Source organism: Macrotis lagotis, chromosome 2 (assembly GCF_037893015.1).
Source record: "Macrotis lagotis isolate mMagLag1 chromosome 2, bilby.v1.9.chrom.fasta, whole genome shotgun sequence".
NCBI lineage: Eukaryota > Metazoa > Chordata > Mammalia > Peramelemorphia > Peramelidae > Macrotis > Macrotis lagotis.
The window spans coordinates 43,976,980-44,001,791 of NC_133659.1; the positions used below are offsets into that span (position 1 = coordinate 43,976,980).

The following is a 24,812-nucleotide window of genomic DNA, read 5'->3' on the forward strand; positions in this document are numbered from 1 at the left end:
CAAATCACTTAACCCATTGCCTTACAAAAAAATACCTAAAAAAATGCGTTGTGGGTAAATTTTTGGGGGGAGGGGAGTAAGGGGAGAGCCAGTTAAGTATTTACCAGTATATTAATAGGTACAGCCACAGCAGAACAACTGTCTGCTTATTTGGTTTACAAGAGTATTATATCTTTTTTGACAGATTTCCACTCACTAGCACTATATAGAGAGCACTAATTGCCATTTTCCTTCATCAGACCTCTCAGGCCAAACACATTCATCTTTCCATGATGTTAGAAGTTTTCATTGAGGGGGAAAAAACTGAATTTGTAAATGTGAACAAGCGTCATTTTGGGTACTTTAGAGATGATATTTGGGAGAATATAACTTTGAAGAAGCAGAAAAGAATGTATTGTAAAATGCTCGATTTTCTAGCTTTGCCTTGAATGGGCTTCATTATCATTGGCACCTTAGAGAATGTCAGTCTCATTTTGGGGTGAGCCAGTTAAGTTTAGCTGCTTAGTTTAATTGGGACTCCCACTCCCCACACCCACATATACATACATACTCTCTCACAGACATTGCTTCTTTGTCTCCCTGACTTGATTTCACAATATGCCACCCAATTTTTGTGATGGGAACAATTTTGTCATCTCCCTCATTAAAGATCTAGGAGGTGTGAGAAGAAAACAGTCACTCAGCTTTCCATAAACCCTGAATGGAAAACCAGTCTCATTACTTTACGACACTATACTTCAAGAGACTCTAATTTCATCAAGTGGACATTCAATGCAATATAACTTTAAAAAAATGCATCTCTTAATAGCCAAACTTCTGATATCCTGACTTCTCTAAATTTAGGTGTGTTGGCTTTCATATCCCCATACATTGCCGGGCTCTTTCCAGTTTGATAAAGCCATCCAGAGTTTCTGCTCCAGTTTTACACTTTGAGAAGACAAGATTGCTTACTGTAACTAGTACGGTGACTGGCATTGACCTTCATAAATGCTTCTTAATTCAAATATATTTGCAAACCCCTTTCAGTTATTCAGAAATTGGAGACGAAAAGAAACATATCAAAGAGCCACTGTGTCTCAGCAGTTACTGCTGGAAGACTTGAGTTTGAGGTCTGATTTTGATACATTGACTAGGTCCAGCCACCTCCAAGCAAATCTCAGAAACTATTAAATTAGAGGAAAGTTGCATTGGCAAGATGGGGGTTTTCACACTGGCTATTCCCTATACTGATGCAATGTAAACTTAAGGCTCAGGACAGAGAAGCAAAGAAAATCATAAGCCCCAAACCCTCATATGTAGGAATTAACACTGCATGTTTTTTTTCTGTTTATTTAGATTATTCAAATTTGAATGTTAAAAGGCCGGGGGGGGGGGGGGGGGGGGGGAGACTCAATGGCTCCAGGCTCTTTTGGGTCACAGTCAGAAACCTAACTTAAATTCTCACATATTTTAATGTGTGGTTGTGTGTATGTGGGGAAAAGAAAGACCGATATAATGAGAGTGGGACTTCACTTTCTTATAGACCCTCCTGCATTAAAGTTGGTGGATTGTGTAAATGACAAAGATTGTTCTTAATTACTGAAAAGTCCCCAGACTGTATAAAATCTGCCATTCTGTTGGTCTGCCCTTGTTGGGTTCACATCAGATGACAAATTTGGCCTCATTTACCTGCTGTGGAAAGGAGAAAGGCAATTGTAATAAAAATCTGTAATTATATTTTTATAAGATAGATTATTTAAAGATATTAATTGATCTTAAAATTTTTGCTCAGTGTCTAATCCCAAAGTGGGTATATCATTTAACATTCATCTCAGAAGCCTCCAATATTATGAATCCTCCCCAAATATTTGTGACCTAATGGTCACAAATGTGACCTAATGCAGTAGCTAGAGTGTCAGACTTGTAGTCAGGAAGACTTCTCATCCTGAGTTCAATTCAGCCTTATATGCTTTATTTAGTGTGTGATACTGGGCAAGTCATTTAACCCTGTTGCCTCAATTTGTTCAATTGTAAAATGAGCCAGAGAAGAAAATGATAAACTACTCCAATATCTTTGCCCATAAAAACCCAAAACCCATTCATGAAAAGTTGGACATGACTGAAACAACAACAAACTGAAATAACCCCAGACTAAGAGTCAGAGCTGCATTCTAGTTTGAGTACTACCACTAACTCTACCTGTGTGATCAAAGTCAATTATTTAAGTTCTCTGAGCTCCAATTTTCTCATTGACCACATGAGAGAAATGGAATATGACTTTGTTGTACCTTTCAGTTCCAAGAATCCAAAATGCTAATTATGTAGACCTTTGATTTCATTGAATTTCATAGAATCATAGAATTTGAGGATTGGGTGGGATTTTAGCAGTCATTTAGCTCAAACCATACCCAAAGGAAGTTCCCCACTACAGGATAACTTGACTTTTCTCCTGGTGATATCATTAGCTTTAATGGTTTCAAACATTTCCATGTAGATAGATGATTCTCAGATCTCTTCATCCAGCTCCATACTTTCTCCTCACCTCCAACCTTGCCTCTTCAACTGTCTCTCAGATATCTTAAACTGTAAGTATGTACCACAAACATCTTAAATTTAATATTTCCCAAACTGAACTCTATACCCTCTTCAAACAAGATATTTCATCTTTATACTGTAGGTAATTTCCCTGGTAAATTTTCTGCATAGAATTCTTTCCTTCCTTATCTCTTTCCCTTGGATTCCCTGGCTTTATTCAAATTCCAGTTAAAATTCTCCCATCAGCCTACCCTCATCACCTTTGCCTTCCAAAAATCACTTACAATTTATCCCATATATCTCATTTGTATATACCTATTCTCTTGTTGTCTCCACCATTAGACGCTGAGCTTCTGAAACACATAAATTCTTTTTGCCTGCTTTTGTATCCTCAGCTCTTGCCATGGAGCTTGATATACCATAGTTGATGAATAAATTCTTGTTGCCTTGACTTGTTGTCATGACAAATGATTATCCAACCTCTACTTGGAACTCTCCAAGGCAGAGAAACCTACTGCTTCTTAAGGTGGTCAGGTTCATGTTTGGATAGCTCTTTGTTGTTAGGAAGTTTCTCCGAAAACCTCACCTAAATTTGCCTCCTTTTCACCTCTACCCAGTTCCTGGTTCTGCCCAGCAGAATACCTCCTCCACACTATCATTTACCCCCTAAGTTTTCGCTTCTTGATAAACCTTCCTAGTTCCTTCAGTTAGCCCTCACATGCCATGGACCTAACACTTTTCATTATCCTAGATGCTATCCTCTGATCATTCTCTAGATCAGTGTGTCAAACACTCTTGAGGGGTATAGGGAATAGCCAAATATATATTCTTAAAACCCAGATCTGATCATGTCATTCTCCATCTCAAAGTTCTCCAATTGCTCTCTCATCTTTGTAATGAAAATTTAAATTCTGGCATTTAATGGCTTTCTCTGACTGCAATACTCCTGAAATTAAAATGCATTTGGAAAATATTTGGCAAAATAATAAAATAGATAAAGTTTATATCTAGTTTCTTAAGTTAGAATATGACCCAAACGGACCCTTATGTATAGTCTAGTAGCCCACATTTCTATTTAAATTTTATACCCCTGCTCTAGATTGTTCCATAATATTCTTCTCATTGAACTAATCTCCACAGTTGATATGATTTGACCTAGGTAGAGTGCTGAAGGCTTATCATTTCCTTATTCTGGAAAACTATGCCTCTCAGATCAGCCCAAGTCCTTCACTGATGCTAATCAGAAATTCTTCCTTGTAATTTCTATGCAATCTTAGAGAATTGGTTATGGCACTAAGAGATTAATTGACTGGCCTATGCTCACATAGTTAATTGAACTGGTCTTTGCTAAAAGGGTCATTAGAGGCCATCTAGTTAATCCAGTCTTAATTTACCAGTGAGCAAACTGAGGAAGAGAGAGGAATTTATCCAGGATCCCACTGGGACTAAGAATCAGAGTCAATATTTGAATCCAAGTCATTTAACTTCTAATTTGTTATACATTTAGTGCTATAAAATTCTTTGAACCTGTGTCTCCATGAGTTTTGGACTTGGTCTCATCCATTCTATCATGTTGCAACTTAACATGTAATAATTCTTTTTTTTTTGAGGAGGGGAGGGTTTGCAAGGCATTGGGGTTAAGTGACTTGCCCAAGGTCACACAGCTAGGTAATCATTAACTGTTTGAGGTCAGATTTGAACTCAGATACTCCTGACTCCAGGGCTGGTGCTCTATCCACTGCGCCACCTAGCTGCCCCAACATGTAATAATTCTATGATAAATATATTCATGTGTATTCCATATATAGAGCCAATTGTTTATCACTTATATTAAGAGAATACAGTCAAAGATTATTCAAAATGATTGCCAATTCAAAAATATTACATAATGTTTGTGCAGGTTCTCCAAGTCGGAAGGAACTTCAGTGGCCGTCTAGCTCAAGCTGCACCTGGGAAAAAATTCCCTTGATGGTATGTCCAGCAAGTGATCCTTTACCCTTTTCTCAATAATCTCCAACAAGGGGGGGCATCCACTACCATGTGAGTCAGGTCATCAGATTATGAGAGAACTCTGGTTCTTTGAGTTCTTGGAATAAAGGCATAGCTGGTGTTACTGGAATTCACTTGTGAATGGCATTCAAAGTATCTGACACAGGAGGAACAGGGAAACTGGCCAGTTTCCCTTTCCTGTTCCTTTACTCATCTACTTTCAAATTCATGCTGGGAATAAACAGATTTCTTGCAAGTCCATGCAAACACCATTCTAAGGAGACATCCCCTTTCTTAAGATTTTCCAGAAACAAGGATATGTTTAGTATTTAGTATTTAAAATGGAGATTGATAACTCCTGCTAACAAATGAAATGATGCTATAGATACCAACAGAAATATTTCAACAGCATACGAAGAGTAATGAAGGGAGATGTTGGCAAAGAAACCAAAGAAACCTAGAATACTAAAATTGAAAATGATGTTAAATAATCAAGTGCCGCAAGAACACTGTCATATCTCTGGTCACCGAAGCTCAAAACCTAGAAGGTATACTCAACGTTATTCTCACTCATTCCCTTATATCCAACTACTTTGCAAATACTGATTCCACCTCCTCATTTTCTCTAACCTCCCTCCTGTTCTCTCAATTAATGCAAAACCCACCATAATATAGACCTCTCACCTGGATCATTGCAGTGGCCTCCTACCTGGTTCCCTATCCTTCCTACAACTGCCAAATATATATTCTTAAAACCCAGATCTGATCATGTCATTCCCCATCTCAAAGTTCTCCAATTGCTCCCTCATCTTTGTAATAAAAATTTAAATTCTGGCATTTAATGGCTTTCACAATCTGGGTCTCTCATCTCATTCTCCGGTTGCTATACATTTCTCATACTTCTACTATGCTTTATCAAATTGGACTATTTTCTATTCTCAGTAGACAGTACTCCATCTCCCATATCCACACTTTTGCATAGCCACTAGACCCAGAAGACTGCAGAGGGAGATTTCCCCAGAGAGGAAAGTGAGTCCAGTGTCCTAATTCAATTTACTTGTATATCATGCATCACTTGATGTCATGGTCCTCTTTGAGAATTTCTGAGAAAGACAAACACCAAAAAGCCCCATATCTACTGTGTTTTCCCTCCTCAACTCAACTGCTAGCTTCCTACAATGTTGAACTTGTGCCACCTCCTTCTTGTTACCAGTACCCTGTATTTACTTATCTATGAAAATGGTGAGGAAATACGCTCTAAGTAAATCTTGAAGGTCAAAACTAATCACTTTTGTATTTGGACCTCCAACACCTAACCTGGTGCCTTATTGGTTCATCCATTCAGTTTTTCAACTCTACTCTTAGAGATGAAACCAAGCTTAAACTCAACAGATTTTAATGGATAACAAATTAACTTGAACACTAAGCTATTGTATTATGGATAATTAACCTGTGGATATGGTTAATGGCTGGCACAGAATCTATCATCTTGGTTGAGTAATTAGTCTATATCATCCAAACTCTCTGAAGATAAAACTGAACTCAATTTTCTTAACATGATAGTAACTTTAAAGATGGCAAATGACTTTAAACATCTAATTTCAATTGGACCCCAACAACCCTGAAAGGTAGGACTACAGATATGATTAACCATCCTTCTCAGATAAGAAACTAAGGCTCAAAAAGCTGCTCAGAATTACAAAGCTAGTGAGTGTTTAAACGCCTAAGGCATGAATGTCCCACCTTTTAGCTCTTCTGGGCCACAGTGTCCAAAAACAATTTCTCAAGGGTCACATATAGAATTTACTATTTATTTATGATTATAATATAACCCATATTACCAGTGAATATAAAAATAAAATATAATAAGGCCACATAAATGAGCTTTGAAGGCTGCATGTAGCCCATGGGTCAAAGGTTGGACACAATCTAAGCGACTTGAACTCAAGCTTCTCTCCTGAACAGACTTTTTTCCTCTTCTCTAGACTACCTTAATATTTTGTTTTCTTTTCAATATCTTAAAATGTCAGGGGTAAGAATTTGAGAAACAATTCATCCTTCTAAGTAGGAACTCATCATCCTTTAAAAACATCCTGTATGTCCGTATCCACAAGTGATTGATATGTTTTGCTATTCCTGATGAGTTGTCAAATTAATTTCCTTTTTATATTCTGGATATTACTCACTTTTATTTTTATTGAGTCAGATTATTGTTGCTTTAACATTTACCAGGTCCCTCTTGTGGGTTCCATCCAGATTTAGTGAGTTGGCCTTCATATATTCCGACGGAGGTGTTTCAGAGAGGAAGCTGTGGAGGGGAAAAATCTCTTGGGATACTTCTAATATTGCAACTCCTGAAAGATAATAGATATTTTTTTAATGAAGGAAAAGAAAAGAAAGACTTGAAGTGATTTTTACTTTTATCCACACAGAGTTTGCTTCTGTAAGAGTGAGCTATGTCCATTGGCAAGGAAGTACAGATGGGATGCCACATGGAGGGAAATAGCATACCAACCCTTGCTTCTAGAATCCTTGGATAAAAGCAGACATTGAGTATACCGAGCTGAGACAATTGACCCTTGAATCTAAGGGCCTTAGATGAAGGTACTTGAGAGAAAAGCTGGGGAAAATATACTAAACCTTTTAATTGGCTGCTAAAAACTGGGGAAAATAATAGCAACAACAACAAAAAAACAAACTCCGATCAGTCTTTTCCCTTTTTAATTTTCTCACCTCCTTTCTCCTCACTATACATTTTCAGTTTCTTCTTGGGGAAACTAGTCATTTATTCTTTCACAATGCACCTACTATGACTCAGGCACAATGTTAAGCATGAAAAAAAAAAATACCCCCCCCCCCAAAAAAACAGATATTATCTCCTTTGGTTCTTACAACAATCATTTGAGGTAGATGTTATCATCCCTATTTTACAATTGAGGAAACTGAGATAAATAGAGAAGTGACTTGCCCAGGATCACTCAACTGATAAGTATCAGAGATCAGGTTTGAACTCAGGTCTTCCTGACTGTCACTGACAGCCTCAACCCAAATGTAATACTGACACAGCAGAGGGTAGGTCAGTCTGCCTGCTTCTCTAGATAGGCAGGTAATATGTGATGGAGGGGTCTTTCCCCCATTTCAGAACACAGAGAAGTGTCTTAACTGTTTCACTTCAGCTTTGGGCATGCAAAATGCACAAGTAGATAATATAGAGTTCCCTACTGAGAACGAGACAAGGACTAAAATACTGCTGTAGGCAAGTTGAGGACTGGATCAATCCCGGCTTGATCACCCCACCCAAGAGCATGTGGTCTTCAGGTTTCTTCTGCCTCAAGTCATTTCTTAAATAACTGAGGAGTGGAGATGGAATGAACCATGGTGTGATCACTTAAGCTTCCAAGGTCCAGCTACTTGGAAACAGTAGGAGTATAATGGGGTATTGTAGGGAACAGGAGCCCAGTACCTAGCATGCCAACTAGTCAGTCAAATAAACATTTATTAAACAAGTGGTTAAGTTGCTGGCAATAGAAAGAAAGGCAAAAGACAGTCTGTCCCTATCCTCCATATGCTCATAGCTTGTCAAAAATAAGGAGTCTGCTTCTGGAAAAGATGCTGTGTATAGGAGAGGCTTTCCCCTCCCTCTCCCCAAGTTCAGGGCATGCTCTCTTAGAGAGTTCAGATGACCCAAACCAACTACTCAACCAAGAGAATAAAATCCACTTGGTTCTTAATTAACCAACAGGTAGATTATATACTAAACCTTTTAATTGGCTGCTAAGCCAGACCTGAGTGTACATACAAAAAGCACTAGAGGACTATTCCAAATCTATGATCCCATGACCATGTAAAATAGCAGGAAGAAGATTATCATCCAACCATCAACACCAAAGAGAACCTTTACCTTCCACCTAAATGTGTAAACACCCACAGTTTTCCAGGATTCAGATTTAGTGTCCCAGATGGCCATTTAGTATTTTAACAGTGGCAGTTCAGTGGCAAATGAAAAATATTTATTTAAAAAAAGAAAACCTTTTTTTTTATTTTAGTAGTTGCCCTGATAAACCAAGTAAAGATTTAGGTGATTGAGTTTTGAACCTCAGACCAAAGGAACATGTGGGCAAGTCAAAACTTGTCTGGTGTCAAGAAAATAACTGAAGCCCAAACTCTATGAATGACAATATTGTTCACTGCAGTCAGTACTGGAGAGCCAGCCGTGCCATTCCATAACTCTATTTGTTTTTGTTTTTAAGGAATGTAAGAAAATCATGGAAGTAAATGTTTTTTTTCCATCGTAATACTTCATGGATCCTGACCTCTTCCTTTAAACTGCTTTAGTATGTGTTTTCCTTAAAATTCATGACTGACCCTAAAATAAATTTGATTTTCCCCCCATGCTTTTGACTGAGGAATCTTGTATTAGCAGACTGAACTGGATTACATTCTAATGAATAAGTGCATTGAATTCTACACAGCCATTCAATAAATGGCACAGAAAGACTAGTACTGTACAGAATGAAATCTGACAAGTTGGCATGAAGAGAAGGAACAGAGTTATACAGGTTGCTTGTGATCAACATCTTCAAATGGGTTTATTAGCAATTTAATGGAATATTGGGTGTTCAGGAATAGCCATTGTCCCGGTTGAACTCCCCCTTCTGTTTTTCTCTCCCATCCACTTTGGAATGAGCAGAATGTTAAAGTGGAGCCTTCAACCAGCTTCATGAATTTTAAATACTTTTTGGTTACAAAATGGGGCACATGGCTTGTGGTCCATAGTGGACAAGGACTTGGCAGCCTTCCTGGGCATTATGGGATATTAGGTGTCTCACAGATAATGAAGACATAGGTTATTCAGGTGCATTCTTGGCCCATTGCATATGTCCAGGCAGAATAGAATGCTGTTTCCTTGTTCAGTACTTAACAATTGATCACTTCATAATGATAAGTAGAAATGTATTTAGAATGTTAGTTTCTCAGCATACTCATGCAAGACGTATTTCATCTCATTGTCTTTATCTAGAAAAATCTTGACTAGAATTTCATAACAACTTGACTATGGAAACTAGATTTTTCCATTATTTCCCAACTTGCCTTTTTCACCGCTGAGTACATACATTTAGGGCAAGTTGGCCCATGAATGACAACCTACAGCTTTTAAAGAAATAAGCATTTAATTTAAATGCTTTATGCTTTCTAGTGAAAAGACATAATGCATGGTCTAATTTGTCACAGGTCCAGTGCTTTGCATCTATTAGGCACTTCAATAAATATTGGTTGACTGAACAAATTCATCAAAACTTTTTAATGTTTCTTTCCTATTGCAGAGAACCCTGTAATTTAAATATTCCATGCATTGACAAATGCGATCCTTTAATAAGTAGGGATTGTTTTTAACTTTTTTCCCCTGTTACAGGGGAGGGTTCAGTGGAAGAGTTTATGAAGTGAGGAGATATATAAATGAGAGATGACCATGATATAAAACACAGAGGACAATCATGAAACTTACTTTTAAAAGATATGTTTCACAATTATGTTTTATGAGGTTGTTTGCTAAACTTCACTACAGTTGGAATAGGAATCTCTTCTTTGGGTTCAAGAGCAGTGTTGTATAGTCCAGTGGTGTCAAACTCAGTTAAAAACAGATATCAAGCCACATATTGTCTTAGAAAACATTGTCTTATTTATGTTACATTGTATTTTATTTAGTTAATTAAAACATTTCCCAATGATATTTTAATCTTCTTTAGGTACCTATGAGCTACAGATTTTATGCTATGAGAGCCTCTTCTGTTCTATCACAAGATCTTATTGCTGGGTTCTCCAATTTTATTTGTAATTTAAAATAAATCTTATTGTTTTATATGAGACATCTAGATGGGATGTGATTGGAACTAGGGAGTAAAATCAGTGGTATCATATGAATACACTAGTAGTCTAATTGCTTGATCTGTTTGGGGAGTTCCAGTGAGGCTGACCATAAGTCAGCCTGCCAATAGAGAGAGTGTGATTTGCCCAAGGTCATCCCAAATCATTGATATTCATTTTTTAAGATTTGCAAAATGCTGAAGGAAGGAAGGGAGAGAGGGAAAAGAAAAGGGAGGGTGGAATAGAGAGAAAAAAAGGGAGAAAGAGAGTAAAGAGAGAGGGAAGACAGAAAAAAAGAAGAAAGGGAGAGAGGTAGGAATAGAGAGAAAAAGAGGAAGCGGAAGGAAGGGAAGGAGGAAGAGAGAGAGAAAAAGAAAGGGAGATAGGAAGGATTGATTTATTAAAAACCCACAATTTGTCAAACATTGTGCTAACAGCTTTATAAATATTATCTATTTTTCCCTCACAACTCTGGAAGGTAGGTACTGTTATTAATTTCCATTTTACAGTTGAGAAAATTGAAGCAGAGTCACTGAACTTGATTCCCTTGCAAAATCTAATATATATATATGTATGTATATGTATATATATATACATATATATATATATAATGTATGTATATAAAATGCCTAGCATCACACAAAATTAATATAATCATTGATATAATGCTTTAAGATTTACAAAGTACTAGCTTCCTTGTTCTGTTATCCAGTTATACACGCTGGCCCTTAACTTTATACAGGCTGTCACAAATGTCTTCGTTTTAAACTGTGGAAACTTGAAAACTTGGGACTGCCTGAATTTGGGACACTGTCTTTTCAAGTATGTTAGCCCCCAAACTGGAAATGATGACACTAGGAAATGTGCCTCCAATTGTCTGCCTCAGGAAGTGATAGGAGATACTCCCATTCAGACTTCTTATCAAAACCATATCAATAATTCAAGAAGGTAACTCCCTATTAAAATGCTTTTATCCTTTGCACCATAAGTATGATATCTGCAGGTCAAGGAAGGTCAAAGAAACTCACCATTGGCTGATGGTACCTCACATCTTACAGGTCTCTATTAGGAGCTCCTAGATCCTGCATTAGTAAGAGCTTGAAATATATAGAGAGGTTGAAGGGAATTCACATGCACCCCAATATAAAATCAATAAATAACTGCTCCAAGTAAGCCTTCTCCCATTGCTCTTTCTTTCCTTATTAACATCTTAGTTGCTATAAAACTTATTTAACAAACCTGAGAAGTTCAAGTTCAAATCCCATTAATGAGGAATTTATGATATCTGAATTGGTCCTGATTTCTTTTATACATTATAGGAAAGAAGCGTTTTACCCAGCACATTTGATAGGGCAACTAAGGATGGTGTTGACTTTTCTTTGAGTCTTGGACCTCTTTGGCAATATAAATCCCTTCTCAAAATAATGCTTTTAAATGTGTGAAATATAATCCATAACATTACAGAGAAAGCCCACTGAAATACAATTATGAAAATAGTTGTTAAAATAGATGAAGAAGACATGAAGAAACCCATTAAGAACCACTGAGAGAAAATGCATCATCAAATTAGTAAGCATTTATTAAGTGCCTGCTGTGTTTTAGGGATTGTGTTAAAGTGCTGGGGATATGAATAATAATGAACTGACATTTATATAGTGTTTATTGCGTGTTGTACTCTGTTCGGAACACTTTATAATCATCTCATTTGATCTTCACAATAACCCTGTCAGGTGTTTTGCTTTTTTTTAGATAGGTGCCCATTTTTTAATTGAAGCAACTGAGACATCTAATAAGTGATTTGCCCAGGGTCACACAGCTACTAAGTGTCCGAGGTCAAATTTGAACTCAGATCTTTCTGACTCTAGACTAGTGCTCTGTCCATTGTTCTAATTGATCTCAATGGGCTCCCCGTGTAATAGGGAGATAATTAAGAGGAAAGGCACTAGAATTAAGGAGGATCCAGAAAGGTGAGATTTTGGTTGAAATGAGAGAAATCAGAATAATCTGGAGGATGCAGTGGGGAGGGAGAGACTATTCCATATATGGAGGACAGTAGGTCAAAATTCAAAAAGTCAAGGATGGAGTGTGGTGTGGACAAGAAGCAGCAAAGAGGCCAGGGTCACTGGATCCCAGAGTCCCAGGAGGAAAACAAGATAGAAGAAAACTGGGGTGGTTGGAAAGGTTCGCTTATTAAATGTCCCAAAAGCCATCCTGAGGGGCCAGCTAGGTAACGCAGTGGATAGAGCACCTGCCCTAGAGGTTCACCTAGAGGTGAACTCAGGAGGACTTGAGTTCAAATGCGACCTCAGACACTTAATAATAATTCCCTAGCTATGTGACCTTGGGCAAGTCACTCTTAACTCCATTGCCCTAAATAAATTTAAAAAAAAAATCAAAAGCCATCCAGAGGATTTTATATTTGATCCTGGAGTTAACAGGAAACTACTGGAATATATTGAAGGGGAGAAAGGATAAATGGATCAGACATGAAGATCAAATTGAGAACTATGTAGGAGGTAAACTAAAATGGAAAGAGATTAGAGGCAGGGAGACCAACGGGTAGCATGGGAAAATTCTCTGAGTTCACATGGTGTAGTAGAAAAAGGGCTGAGTTCAAGTGGTGACTCAGTATATACACAAACTATGCCATCTCAGACAAATGGTTTAGCCTCTCAGTACCCCCAGCCAGCTCTGTAAGACTAGAAGTATCTGTGGAGCACATGTGGAGTTTTCACACACAGACAGCTTAAAGAATGGAAATCCTATATCTGGACCAAAAAAGAATCTGATTTACTAAAAAACAAATTATTCTTATTCATTCGCCAAACAGGGTGGTTAAGGATGTCAACTAGGCTATATTTTGTTAGAATAATTTAAGTTACTCTTTGCACTTGAAAATAGTAGAGTTTAAACCTATTCCTGAAAAATATTGTCTGATTCAGACTTTTCTCAATTCTGATTGACCTCGGCTTTGTCTTAACTTATTTTTATATATTATTTATATAAATTATATATTATAGCTGTGTGACTTTGGGCAAGTCACTGAACCTCATTCCCTTGCAAAATCTAAATTACATGTATTATATATATATAATGTATGTATATAAAATATATATACTTATATAAATGTGTGATTGTTAGGTTAACAACAGTAACAACTGACCTGGACTCAGGAAAACCTGAGTTCAAATCCAACCTTAGATACTCACTAATTAGATTACTCACTAGTGATCCTGGATAAGCACTCAACCCTATTTGCCTCAGTTTCCTCATTTGTAAAATGAGCTGGAAAAGGAAATGGCAAACCACTGTACTATCTTGGCCAAAAAATCTCTAATAGAATCATAAAGAGTTGGACCCAACTGAAAGAAGTGAACAATAAATGTGTATATTATATATTTGTATACATTTACATTCCTATATACACATATAACTTTGTGTTAACTTACCATACTGTGCTGTTTATTGTGACTTTAGTATATGTGTGTATGTGCAGGTCCCTGGATGGCAGTTTTTCTTTTAAGTTCTATGCCTATCTGAATTCAGTATTCGTTAGGGAAGGCTGTGACAGGCAGCAGTAAAGATAAGTCAATTATATAGTAATTAACTTTGAGAAGTATGTCTCTTGATACCAGGCTTCAGCATGGCAAACAGTTTAGTAAATATATAGCCGTTCTCATATGTTCAGACATTTGGTTCTCATGAAACTTATTTGAAATATGAAAAAACTCACCATCTGAACGTTTTGTATAATTAAAGCTATAAATAAGGGCTTGTTAACAGACATGGGTGTGTGCCAACATCACAGTCGTGGATGGCTCTCACATGAAAGAGGTAATAAGCAAAATGCAACAGGTTACTTATCTCAGTTGTTTCAGCTGAGTTTCTTAGTCTTCATAAAATGGAGTAGACTAAGGTGACTTCCAGCCCCTAAATCACTGATCCTATAATCCTATGACTTATCATTGTTTCAAAGGACAGAAGTAGTAGCAATGAATGAAAGTTTTTCAACTTTTCAGGGTTACATTTTAACTTGATCCAAGGAAATGTATGCCCACACTTCTAGGTCTTCAAAAAAGGGAGAATATTACCTTAAAAGGTAGTGAGTTCCCCCTCACTGGACATTTCCAAGGAAGATCTGGATGAGAATATTATAGAAGGGATTCTCATTCCAATGTGGGTGGAACCTCTGAGGTCCCTTCCAACCCTGAGATCTAATCCTAATGAAGAAAGAGTGTGCTGGTAAATATTTAATAACAGAGTCTCCAAAACTAACATTTTCTCCATCAACAAAACAATAAATCAAGCCCTGATTTTTAATGTTTGCCTCTTTCTGAGATATAAGTGATCGTACTACAGATTTAACAATCAGCTTCAGCACACCCTTGCCCTAAGCCTTCCTATTACAGATAAAGAAATGACCCACAGATATTTAATGGCATGCAAAAAAATTTGAATTTGAACCCAGGTCCTTCAACTTTTCATAAGACCTGTTTAGATTTAAGAAGTTATCCTTAGTTGCTGAGATAATCTCTGCAAAAAGCTCTTAATCCAGAGTTTATCTACAGAGCAGACTCTATTTAAATATTTATTACCTTCCCTTCCTCTCTCCCCTTTCTCTCCTGTTGTTTGAAATCAGAATTGACCAAAGAAATATCTTCTCTGTAATCTGGTTTGGGCAGATTCTACCTGAATAAGATGATAACAGTTTAATTGCATTTTCTTTGTGGAAAAATTCCAGTGAATAGTTTACCAAAGAAAAACTAATTATCACCTGCCTAATGAGCTTTGCTTTTTCCCAGAATATAAAAAGATAAAATAAAACATTGAAATTCTTTCCTTTGTAGTTTCTCTCCTCTTTTTAAAAAAACTCTATTTCTGCCTCTGACCTCTGATCATATCCTCACTGATATTTTGTGGCTCTTGTTTATAGAAAACATATTCACTTTAAGACTAGCTGCCAATATGAATAAAAAATTGGAAGGACTTCAGACTTCACATTTAGTTTCCAGTAATTGTCAAAGTACAATAACCTTACATTGGAAAAGATTCCCTTCTTATGATGTAGGGCATAATAGAATTAGTTTCTCATAAATGTCACTGGCCATGCTTCTTGTCTTTTTCTTTGAACTACAACTGGCTCACCTCCATGGTCTCTCCAACAGATTTATTATGGATTAGATGAATGCCACCTCCCAGCAGGAATGTGCTTCGTGTAGAACATCCAGAATGGGCAGGACAGCAGTCAACAGCAACACTTGATGGATCAAATATGGTGCTTTCAAAAATAAGGTTTCAAAAAATGATATCAGACATAAATTCAATAATACAAAAGTTAACATTCAAAACTAAAAATGATTGCTATTTTCCAAAAATAAGATTTCAAAAAATTATATCAGGACTAGAGCCGATAATATAAAAGCATTCAAATCTTAAAAATGAGTGCTATTTCCCCAACACTGAAAATTCTCACTATGCCATCAAAAACAGTAGAACTTTTTTAAAGCATTAGAATTGCTTTACAATTTAAGCCATACAGGTTCCCTAATGCCAGCATTATATACTTAAGCAGACCTTATCGTTATTAATAGCTATTGTAGAGCAATTTTGATATTACATAGTTAAGCAGATTTTTTTCATCATTGAAGTACATTAACATGTTAATGTCCATAATTATATATGTAGTTAACCTCACCTTATCCTGAAAAGTATATTAACACAAAGCCCTCCTTCTAGATATTACATAGTTATCCAGATGTTTTAGTTTAAAAAGTTTAAAAAGTAATGGAAAGCCTTCTTTCTTGGTATTATAATAGTAAAGTAGACTTTCCTGTCATTAGGCATATATTAACATAAGGCCTTCCTTCTCGCAAGGTTAACATCACTTCTTGTTACATCACTTTCTTGTTCTTGAAACTATGTTAGCACAATAGTTTCCTTCTTGACATTTTATAGTTAACCAGACCATCTCATTGAGGATCTGTTACCATAAGACCTTTCTTCTTTACATTATTTAGCCCGATATCATGGTGGTTTAAATTCCCTTGACCCACTCTCTCTCCCCAATCCTCGACTTCCCACTTCAGGAATTTAGGAGGTAGATTAACTTTCTCAGGTCTCTAGAATATAATTAAAAGCATTATCACTGTACTCTAGGTACCATTTAGTACTGATCTGGAAAACTAATAACATCTTCATGGAGAGCCTAAAGGAAAACAAGGAGATGTACCTCAGAGGACATTTAGAATAGAATGATAAGGATTAACTAAACCTTTTAAGTCTAGGCAATAAAGGCCTCGATCACTATCAGGAGTGGAGTGAAAACAGAATTGTATTGGCAACTACTACTCACGAGCCTCCTAAACAACCATAACCTCTCTGAGCTTCAGTTTCTTCTCCTATAAAATGGAAATGATAATTCCTGTTCTGGTTGCTTCTATTGTCAGAGTAAAATGAGATAATGCATATCACAGTCTTTTAAAACTATAACTCACTGTACAATGAATGGCATTGTTACTGCAGTCACATTGAATTAAATTAAAACTCAAACATTCAGGATTGACATTGGAACATGCTGAGTTTGCAGAACAAATAGCCTTTTTAGAGACAAGGAGAATTCTACTTCAACATGACTTTTCTTCTTTCTCAGATTCAGATATGTCACTCCTCTAATCGTATCATCTGAAACACTGACCTGTATAACTTGAGATAAATTGGTTAACCTATAACTGGGTATTAGTCTTGATCCCTATAGCAAATAGCATTAAAAGGGAATTCATTCTAATTTTTTAAAGAGATGTTAGTTGATTTTATGGAACAGATGTACGTCATTCTCTAAGCATCCACTTGCCAAAAAGACTTTTTTATAGAGAACTCACACAGGGCAGGGTCACACAAGGGGGTCTGAAGAAGCAATACCAGGAAACCCTAAAGGTCTCTCTTAAGAATTTTAGAATTAGGGGCAGCTAGGTGGCACAGTGGATAGAGCATGAGCCCTGGAGTCGGGAGTACCTGGGTTCAAATCCGGCCTCAGACACTTAGTAATTACCTAGCTGTGTGGCCTTGGGCAAGTCACTTTACCCCATTGCCTTGCAAAATAAAAAAAAACTAAACTAGAAAAAGAATTTTAGAATTGATTATGCAGAATGGGAGACACTGGGACAGGACCACTGGCACAGTGGAGTTTGATATGACCTCATCATTGAGGGGCTGGTGAGCATAATTGAAGCAGCTCAAAGGAAATGTAAAATGTGTCAGTTTAGAGTATATACCCCAGGTGTTCACACACAAATGTGCCCCACCTGTGGTAGAGCATTCTGAGTTTGAATTGGTCTGATCAGCCACTGCTGGACGTGCTATAATTTGTGTCACTAGAGATAGTGATATCATTTTGGTCTTCTTCGCTAACAAAGGACAAAAACCAACCAATCTGCTGAGAGGAAGGGAACCTAAGGAATATTGCCTTTAGTGACCATGGTTGGAGGTTTAGGGAAAACAGAAGTAGAGCTAGGTCAAAGCTTCTTGACCATATGCAATATTAAAATCAAGTCAAAAAGGTAAGTTCTTACTGGAGTCGGAAAGACTCACCTTTGTGAATTCAAATCTGACCTTAGATACTATCTATGTGACCCTGGCAAGCCACTTACCCCTCTTTCCCTCAGTTTCCTCATCTGTAAAATGATCTGGAAAAAGCAAATCAAACCAGTATTTTGCCATGAAAACCCCAAATGGGGTCTTAAAGAGTCAGACCCATTGGGGCAGCTAGGTGGCACAGTGGATAAAGCACTAGCCCTGGAGTCAGGAGTACCTGGGTTCAAATCAGATCTCAGACTTAATAATTACCTAGCTGTGTGGCCTTGGGCAAGCCACTTAACCCCATTTGCCTTGCAAAAAAAAAAAACCCAAAAACCTAAAAACCTAAAAAAAACCCTAAGAGTCAGACCCAATCAAAAATGGCTAAACAGCAGCTAGTTGGAATATAGATTGTGTGAAGAGGAATACTAAGAAACAAGTCTCCTTGAACTGAACAACAGCAAAATAAACGACACTAGCACTGTGCCAAGGGCTGGGGGTACAAAGAGAAGCAAAAAACAGGAGAGACTCTATCCTCAAGGGATATATATCATCTTCTGGGCAGGGGGGGCATCACTCAAAAGGCAGTGGAGAGTAGAGGGGATCAGGGGCTTGCTTGACTATTGACAGGGCTGAGAAAGACTAGACAGTCAGGGAAGAGAGGGTGGGGTGAGGGATGAAGGGGTTAAAAGGACCTGCATGGACTCTTCCTTAAAATTGAAAGTCCAAGAGGAACTGATCAAAGAAAGGGTGTGCAGGGACAGAATATAGAAACTAATTACCAAATGGGGATTATGTATTCTTGTATTTAAAATGGTATGTGCAGGTGAAGTCTTTTTTGCTCACTTATTTTTCAGTTGTGTGTCTGACTCTTCATGACTCCATTTGAGGTTTTCTTCACAAAGTTACTGGAGTGGTTTGCATTTCCTTCTTCAGATAATTTTACATATGAGAAAACTGAGGCAAACAGTGGTTAAGTGAATTTTAAGACCTGTTTTGAAGAACTGCTTATTTAAAAAAAAAAAAAACCTTGTTAAATGAATAGCTATGAACTGCTAAAATGGAAGAAATCCCAGGCCCAAAAGAAGAATCTGAAATGAACCAGAGTTTGATCACAGTTTACAAAGATTATAAAAGCATTTATTGTCTGAGGAGAGAGCTTGCAAACTGGAGCAGAGAGAGAATATTCTCCCTTCCTTACCCTGGAAAAGGGTAAGGTATTTCTTTTTAATTTAAGGCAATGGGGTTAAGTGACTTGCACAATGTCATACAGCTAGGCAATTATTAAGTGTCTGAGGTCATATTTGAACTCAGGTACTCCAGGGCTGGTGCTCTATCCATTGCGCCACTTAGCTGTCCCAAGGGTAAGGTATTGATACCTATTTGAGGCATTTATGGCTACCTGGAGGTTAAGGGAGAAACGCAATAAATTAAGATCAGGTGGGAAGTAGAGGTCTAGGGAGAAGATGTCTGTAAATACAATAAATCAGAAAGTAATAAGACTGGTTTTGGCAGTTGCTGGCTTCTCCAAGTTTGAATAAAGTTTACTTGCAAAGGAAAACAGGTATATCAAACTGTCCTGTTCTTCAGAAATCCTCCTGTTTGACTAGTCCTTTTGTTCCTTCATTGACTGGTTCCTCTATGAAAAAAGGAAGCTCTGACATTATTAATCAGTTAAACCAGTTCACAATGTACCGGGTCACACAGCTAATAAGTGTATGAGACCAGGCTTTTACTCACAAAGATGAGTCTTCCTTATTGCAGACTCAGTATTCTATCCATTATACTGCCCCCACAAAATGAACACCAAATGCAATATAGTTTGGGTGGATTCTTGAAAGCTGGGGGAATGATCCAAATATTGAATAATTGGGGTCCTTTACTGCATTTGAATAGAAACCTAATAGAAAAACCAGTGCTTTCTGAATTTGAATGGCAACTAAGCTTGAGTGAAATGTACTGGCAGTGGTCTCGATTTTTAATCCTACAAAGCAGGATTGAGACATGTGCTCGGTCTGACCACACCCTTCTTGAATAGAAAAGATGTCTGTGGTTTTGTTTTTAACTTTAAGAAAGAGGATAATAAGCAAACCACTTGATAGCAGCTGTAAATTTTTCCAGTAAATTTTGACATCCATGATGCGATGATGTGATTACATCAGTTTCAACTTAACATACCCTTTTAGTTTCTCAGATTCAAAGCTTCCCAAGTTTTTGGCGGGATCTCTCTCACTGTTGTCCCTTTTGGATAAAGACCTAGAAGCCAATAAAATGACTTGCTAAATCACAGAGGAAGCTCAATGGTCTGCTAGAGCTTTCAACATTCAACCTTAAGCTGTCTCCCTACCTGGAAAGACCTGAAGGGAATAAAAAGATACATAGAATGGGATTTGCTTCTTTCTTCAGCTCTACATGTCCCAACCTATCAGAGAGATACTGACATCATCCCTTTATTCTGTTTATCCTGCCCTTACTATGGACAAACAAGAAAGAGTTGGATCAGGCAAAAGGAATTGTTGATGATTGAGACAAAGAAGCCAAGAACACTGCAGAGGTCATCCATCTCTGGAGGAATTTAAAAATAAAAATGAGTTATTATTCAGCCTGAGATGCTGCTATAAGTGTGGTTCTGAAGTCATGCTTTGCTTAGTGGCAATTTGCTTAGCTGGCTAGAGTAGGTAGCTAACTATTTTTTTACAAAGATTGTATATCCCCTATGTTGGTTTGGCACATTTCAGTCACATCCAACTCTTTGTAACCCAATTTCAAGTTTTCTTGGTAAAGATACTGGAGTAACTTGCTGTTTACTTCTCCAGCTCATTTAAAGATGAGGAAACTGAGGCAAACAGGGTTAAATGACTTGCCCAGGGTCACACAGCTGGGAACTATCTGATACCATATTTGAACTCAGGTCTTCCTAACTCCAAGCCCATTGCTCTATCCACTGAACCACCTATTTGTCTCCAATATAGGGTCATAGTATTATAATTGTATATGCTATACTCTCATAACATAATTATATTAATATATTACCTTATAATCTAAGAAACATTTAGAAAGCTATAAGAGACTTTAAGACTTAACTCAAATAAATAATACACAATAACTAGTTGTTGGGCACTATGCTAAAGACTGATGATACAAATAAGAAAAAGAAATACCATCCCCACTCTGAAGGAAAAAGAACATATAATAAATACTGGGGGGGAAGGCCACCATTGTATTTTGTGGAGTTAAAACCAAGCAGATCAACTGATGGAAAATGGAATTCTTTTTACTAAATTTTAATTAAAACTATCGAATGATGTTTATTACTTACATGTTATTAATACTTGCATGTTATGTTATTATGTCCATAATATGCATTGAATTTTGGGACCTTTCAAAGGTTGATATTTGCAAGCATTTTTCTTTTATAAATGTCTACAATATGATCATTTTCTAGTATTCTGAAAGTAACCCCTTTCCCCCCATTCTGACATCTGGCACTTGTCTTAGATGAGGTGTATTACAAATTTTCATATTCTTACTTTCTGACATTTATTTACATTTTTCATAATTCATCATTGTCAACTTCCCTGATTTCCAATATAATAAAAAATGCAGGACTTTTGGTTATGACATATTTTTGTTCTGCCCCTGTGCCCACAGACAATACAAGTATTGTTCCATTGTAGTCGACAAGAAAATGGATCATTAGAATCAGTACATTACATATACGTGAACCAGACTGACACAGAAAGGTGAATTCATGCTTTGTGTATTTTTTAATTGAAACTTAATCATGTCTATCCCTCTCTCAAGAAAGAAAAGACAACCCACTAACACTGGGTGATGATCAACTATGATGAACTTGTTCAGTTCAGCAGTACAATGATCAAAGACAATTCTAAAAGACTTGTGATGGAAAATAGCATCCAGATACAAAGAAGGAACTAGGAAATTTAAATGTAGACCAATTTTTAAAGGTTGTTTTAAGTATTATGTTTTTTCCCCCTCTCTATTTTTTTCCCATTTCAATTTGATTCTTCTTTCACAGCATAATTGATATGGACTTATGCTTAACATAGTTATATATGTATAGCCTTTATTAGATTATTTTCTGTCAGGGGAAGGAGGAGGGAAGGGAAGGAGGAAGAAAAATGTGAAACTCAAAACCTTGCAAAAAATGATTGTTCAAAATTACCTTCACATGTATTTGGAAAAATAAAGAAATAAACTATTTTTAAAAATAGAAAGTACAAGAAACAGCATAATGCTTGAGAAAGAATATTAAGTTTGGACTAAGGAGACCTTTATTCTGTTCAAACCCCTACTCTTTTTTACCACCTAGGTAACTTTGTCCCAGTTAACCTCTCTGGGCCTATGTTTCTTCATCTGTGAAAAGAGGAGACTGAAGTAGTTGACCCTTGGATCCGCTTTGAAGTCTAAGTGTGTGATCCTATTACCTCACAATAGCCTGATAGAAAAGAAGGGAGACTTCTAATTAGTAATTTTATGAAGGCACATATATGGGATAGAGATCCTCTCTAATCTTCATGACGGAAGGGGTGAATCTACTATTTTTGCTCTGATCCTATTTGTTTTCTCCATAGCTGTCTAACCCTGAAGGGTATATTCCTTTTTGTTTTCCTTCTCTGATTCAAACTTTCTAAGATATGATATGATTTCCATAGTCTAATATATTCTGTACCTGAGAATATATTCCTTTTTTTCTTCTCCGATTCTAACTTTCTAAGATATATGATTTCCATAGACTAAGCATAGATTCCATATTATGGGAATTTATGAATTTCAACCTCCAAATATTTGTAACTTTAGATAATTATCTTGGAGGAAGCTGTGGAGAACAGGAGTCTTCAGGTCAGAACACCTAATTCTGAGTACTATTATGCTTCCTGGCTTGGATAATAAGTGAGTCAGCTTTATTATCTGGTTTCTTCATATATAAAATATGAATAATTTATTTGCATTACTCACCTCAGAAAGTTGTTGAGAAGATCAAATGAGATATATGAAAAATGCTTTGTAAACCCTAATGTGATATGAATATCTTTGGAAGGATTGAGGAAGGGCTCCCATGCTTTCACCCTATTATTTCAGAAGGTCTAGACATCTCTATTGAATTAGCCAATCAAATGTTTAAACTAAGTAAGATTAAGTCTTATATAAACTCCTTTGAATCAATAAATCAATCAGAGATCTAAACAAAGATGAAAACAAATCATTAGTCCATTTTGGAGGAGGAAAGTACTGTTGAGATATTGAATAAAGTCAGCTTTTACACACTAGAAGCATTTTGGGACTGTGTTACCATAATCAGACACACACAAAGGACTATGAGTAGCAGAGGAGAGATTTGAAAAGAAAAATGGGGGCGGCTAGGTGGTGCAGTGGATAAAGCACCAGCCTTGGAGTCAGAAGGACCTGGGTTCAAATCTGGTCTCAGACACTTCATAATTACCTAGCTGTGTGGCCTTGGGCGAGCCACTTAACCCCATTTGCCTTGCAAAAGCCTAAAAAAAAAGTGGTCAAGCAATGGAGAACTTTGGAGAGACCTAGAGACCTTTATCCCAAAAGCAGGAGATAGCAAGGAAGATTGATTCCCTCTCTTTCCCAGCCCCCACTGACCAGAGGACAATTTTATGAATTTCAGAAGGTTCAAAGATGAAAATCCCACCAGTGTCATTTGCACTGATCCCTCCAAAGCAGTAGCTAATGGCATCTCTGCATCAGGATTTGAAAGACACACCAAAGACAAACTAAACACAGTAAACAAAGGCAGATTTGGGGTTCTACAAGGGGAGTGAACCTGGGGGCCCAGAAAACAAGTAAATCTAAGGGGAATTTAATTGAGTCCAGGAAAGGAAAAAAAAAGAAGATTTCTAATAATCAGAATTATGAGTTTGACCCTTTGTTTCTTGAACTCTCCAAATTTGAATTCACTCTCCCTATGGACTTGTGGGAAAGTGAAGAATGAGCTTCCTATTTGACATGATGTTTTGTATCATTTGGCATTAGTAAATAACCAAGGAATATGGGTATTCAGGGAAGACTAGCACCTCTGGTGTGAGGCCTTGTTAATTCTTTTCAGGGTTCATCTACCTTGGGGTCCACCTGTCATCCAACTGTCACCTGTGGCTCCAAGAAGCTGTATTCTGAACAGTGGCCATATACCAGTATAACTGTCTCAGCAGATCAGGTTGAGGGTAACCAACAAATGAGTTAGAAGAACGTCTACCCCAAGGATGTGAAGACTTCCCCTGGCAGAATTTGTTCCAATGGCCATAAAAGCAGGTAAAACAGGCACTGTGGAGCACTTAGAGCTTGGTCAAACATCTGATCAAAGGTCATCATCCCCTGTATCCCCATGCCATCACCAGTCACCTTGACTTTTGTCTTGCCACTGAACTTCAATGACTGGAAGAGTGAGGCTAATGACTGTGCAATTCTGCCTCACTTAAATCCAATTTATGTGCAAGTCAGAACATCACCCTATCATATCGTTGGTCCTATTTAAAAGGCAAAATTAACAGAAATAATGAATATCATTTTCTGAAAGTTCATGAACTTCAACTGTCTAATTGATAATCAGAAACTGGCACACCAGATAGGGGTTCAGAAATAATAGTAGCATACCACTCAGGAGAAAGTAGTCATACATACTCCAGGGAACTGACCTTCTGATGCAAGTGACAGTTGGGGAAGCAGTCCAAGGCAGGTGCTACTTCACATGATTATTGTTTTATTTCTATGCAGAGAAAATGTTATAATGGATAGAGTTACCCTTAAAAGTCAACTTCAAGCTACCTCTGACATATACTGCTGTGTGACTTGGGCATACTTAAATCCCTTGGTGTCCTAGGTATATT

At 37.1% G+C, this 24,812-nt stretch overlaps 1 protein-coding gene and 1 long non-coding RNA gene across 4 annotated transcripts in view; one reads left to right on the forward strand and one right to left on the reverse strand.

The window, feature by feature from the left end:
* DDAH1 (dimethylarginine dimethylaminohydrolase 1) overlaps positions 1 to 24,812 on the forward strand; it is a 209,174-nt gene that overhangs the window by 99,313 nt on the left and 85,049 nt on the right. The window lies entirely within an intron of this gene.
* LOC141512665 (uncharacterized) lies at positions 1,378 to 24,733 on the reverse strand. 3 transcript variants are annotated; one of them, XR_012475564.1, is made up of 4 exons: positions 24,621 to 24,733; positions 15,514 to 15,646; positions 6,690 to 6,857; positions 1,378 to 1,671 (listed from the first exon to the last, which is right to left on the reverse strand). It is a non-coding gene; the product is annotated as an uncharacterized LOC141512665 (long non-coding RNA). The 3 variants fall into 3 exon arrangements; XR_012475562.1 differs by having other exon boundaries at positions 24,580 to 24,626; XR_012475563.1 differs by lacking the exon at positions 24,621 to 24,733 and adding an exon at positions 20,119 to 20,197.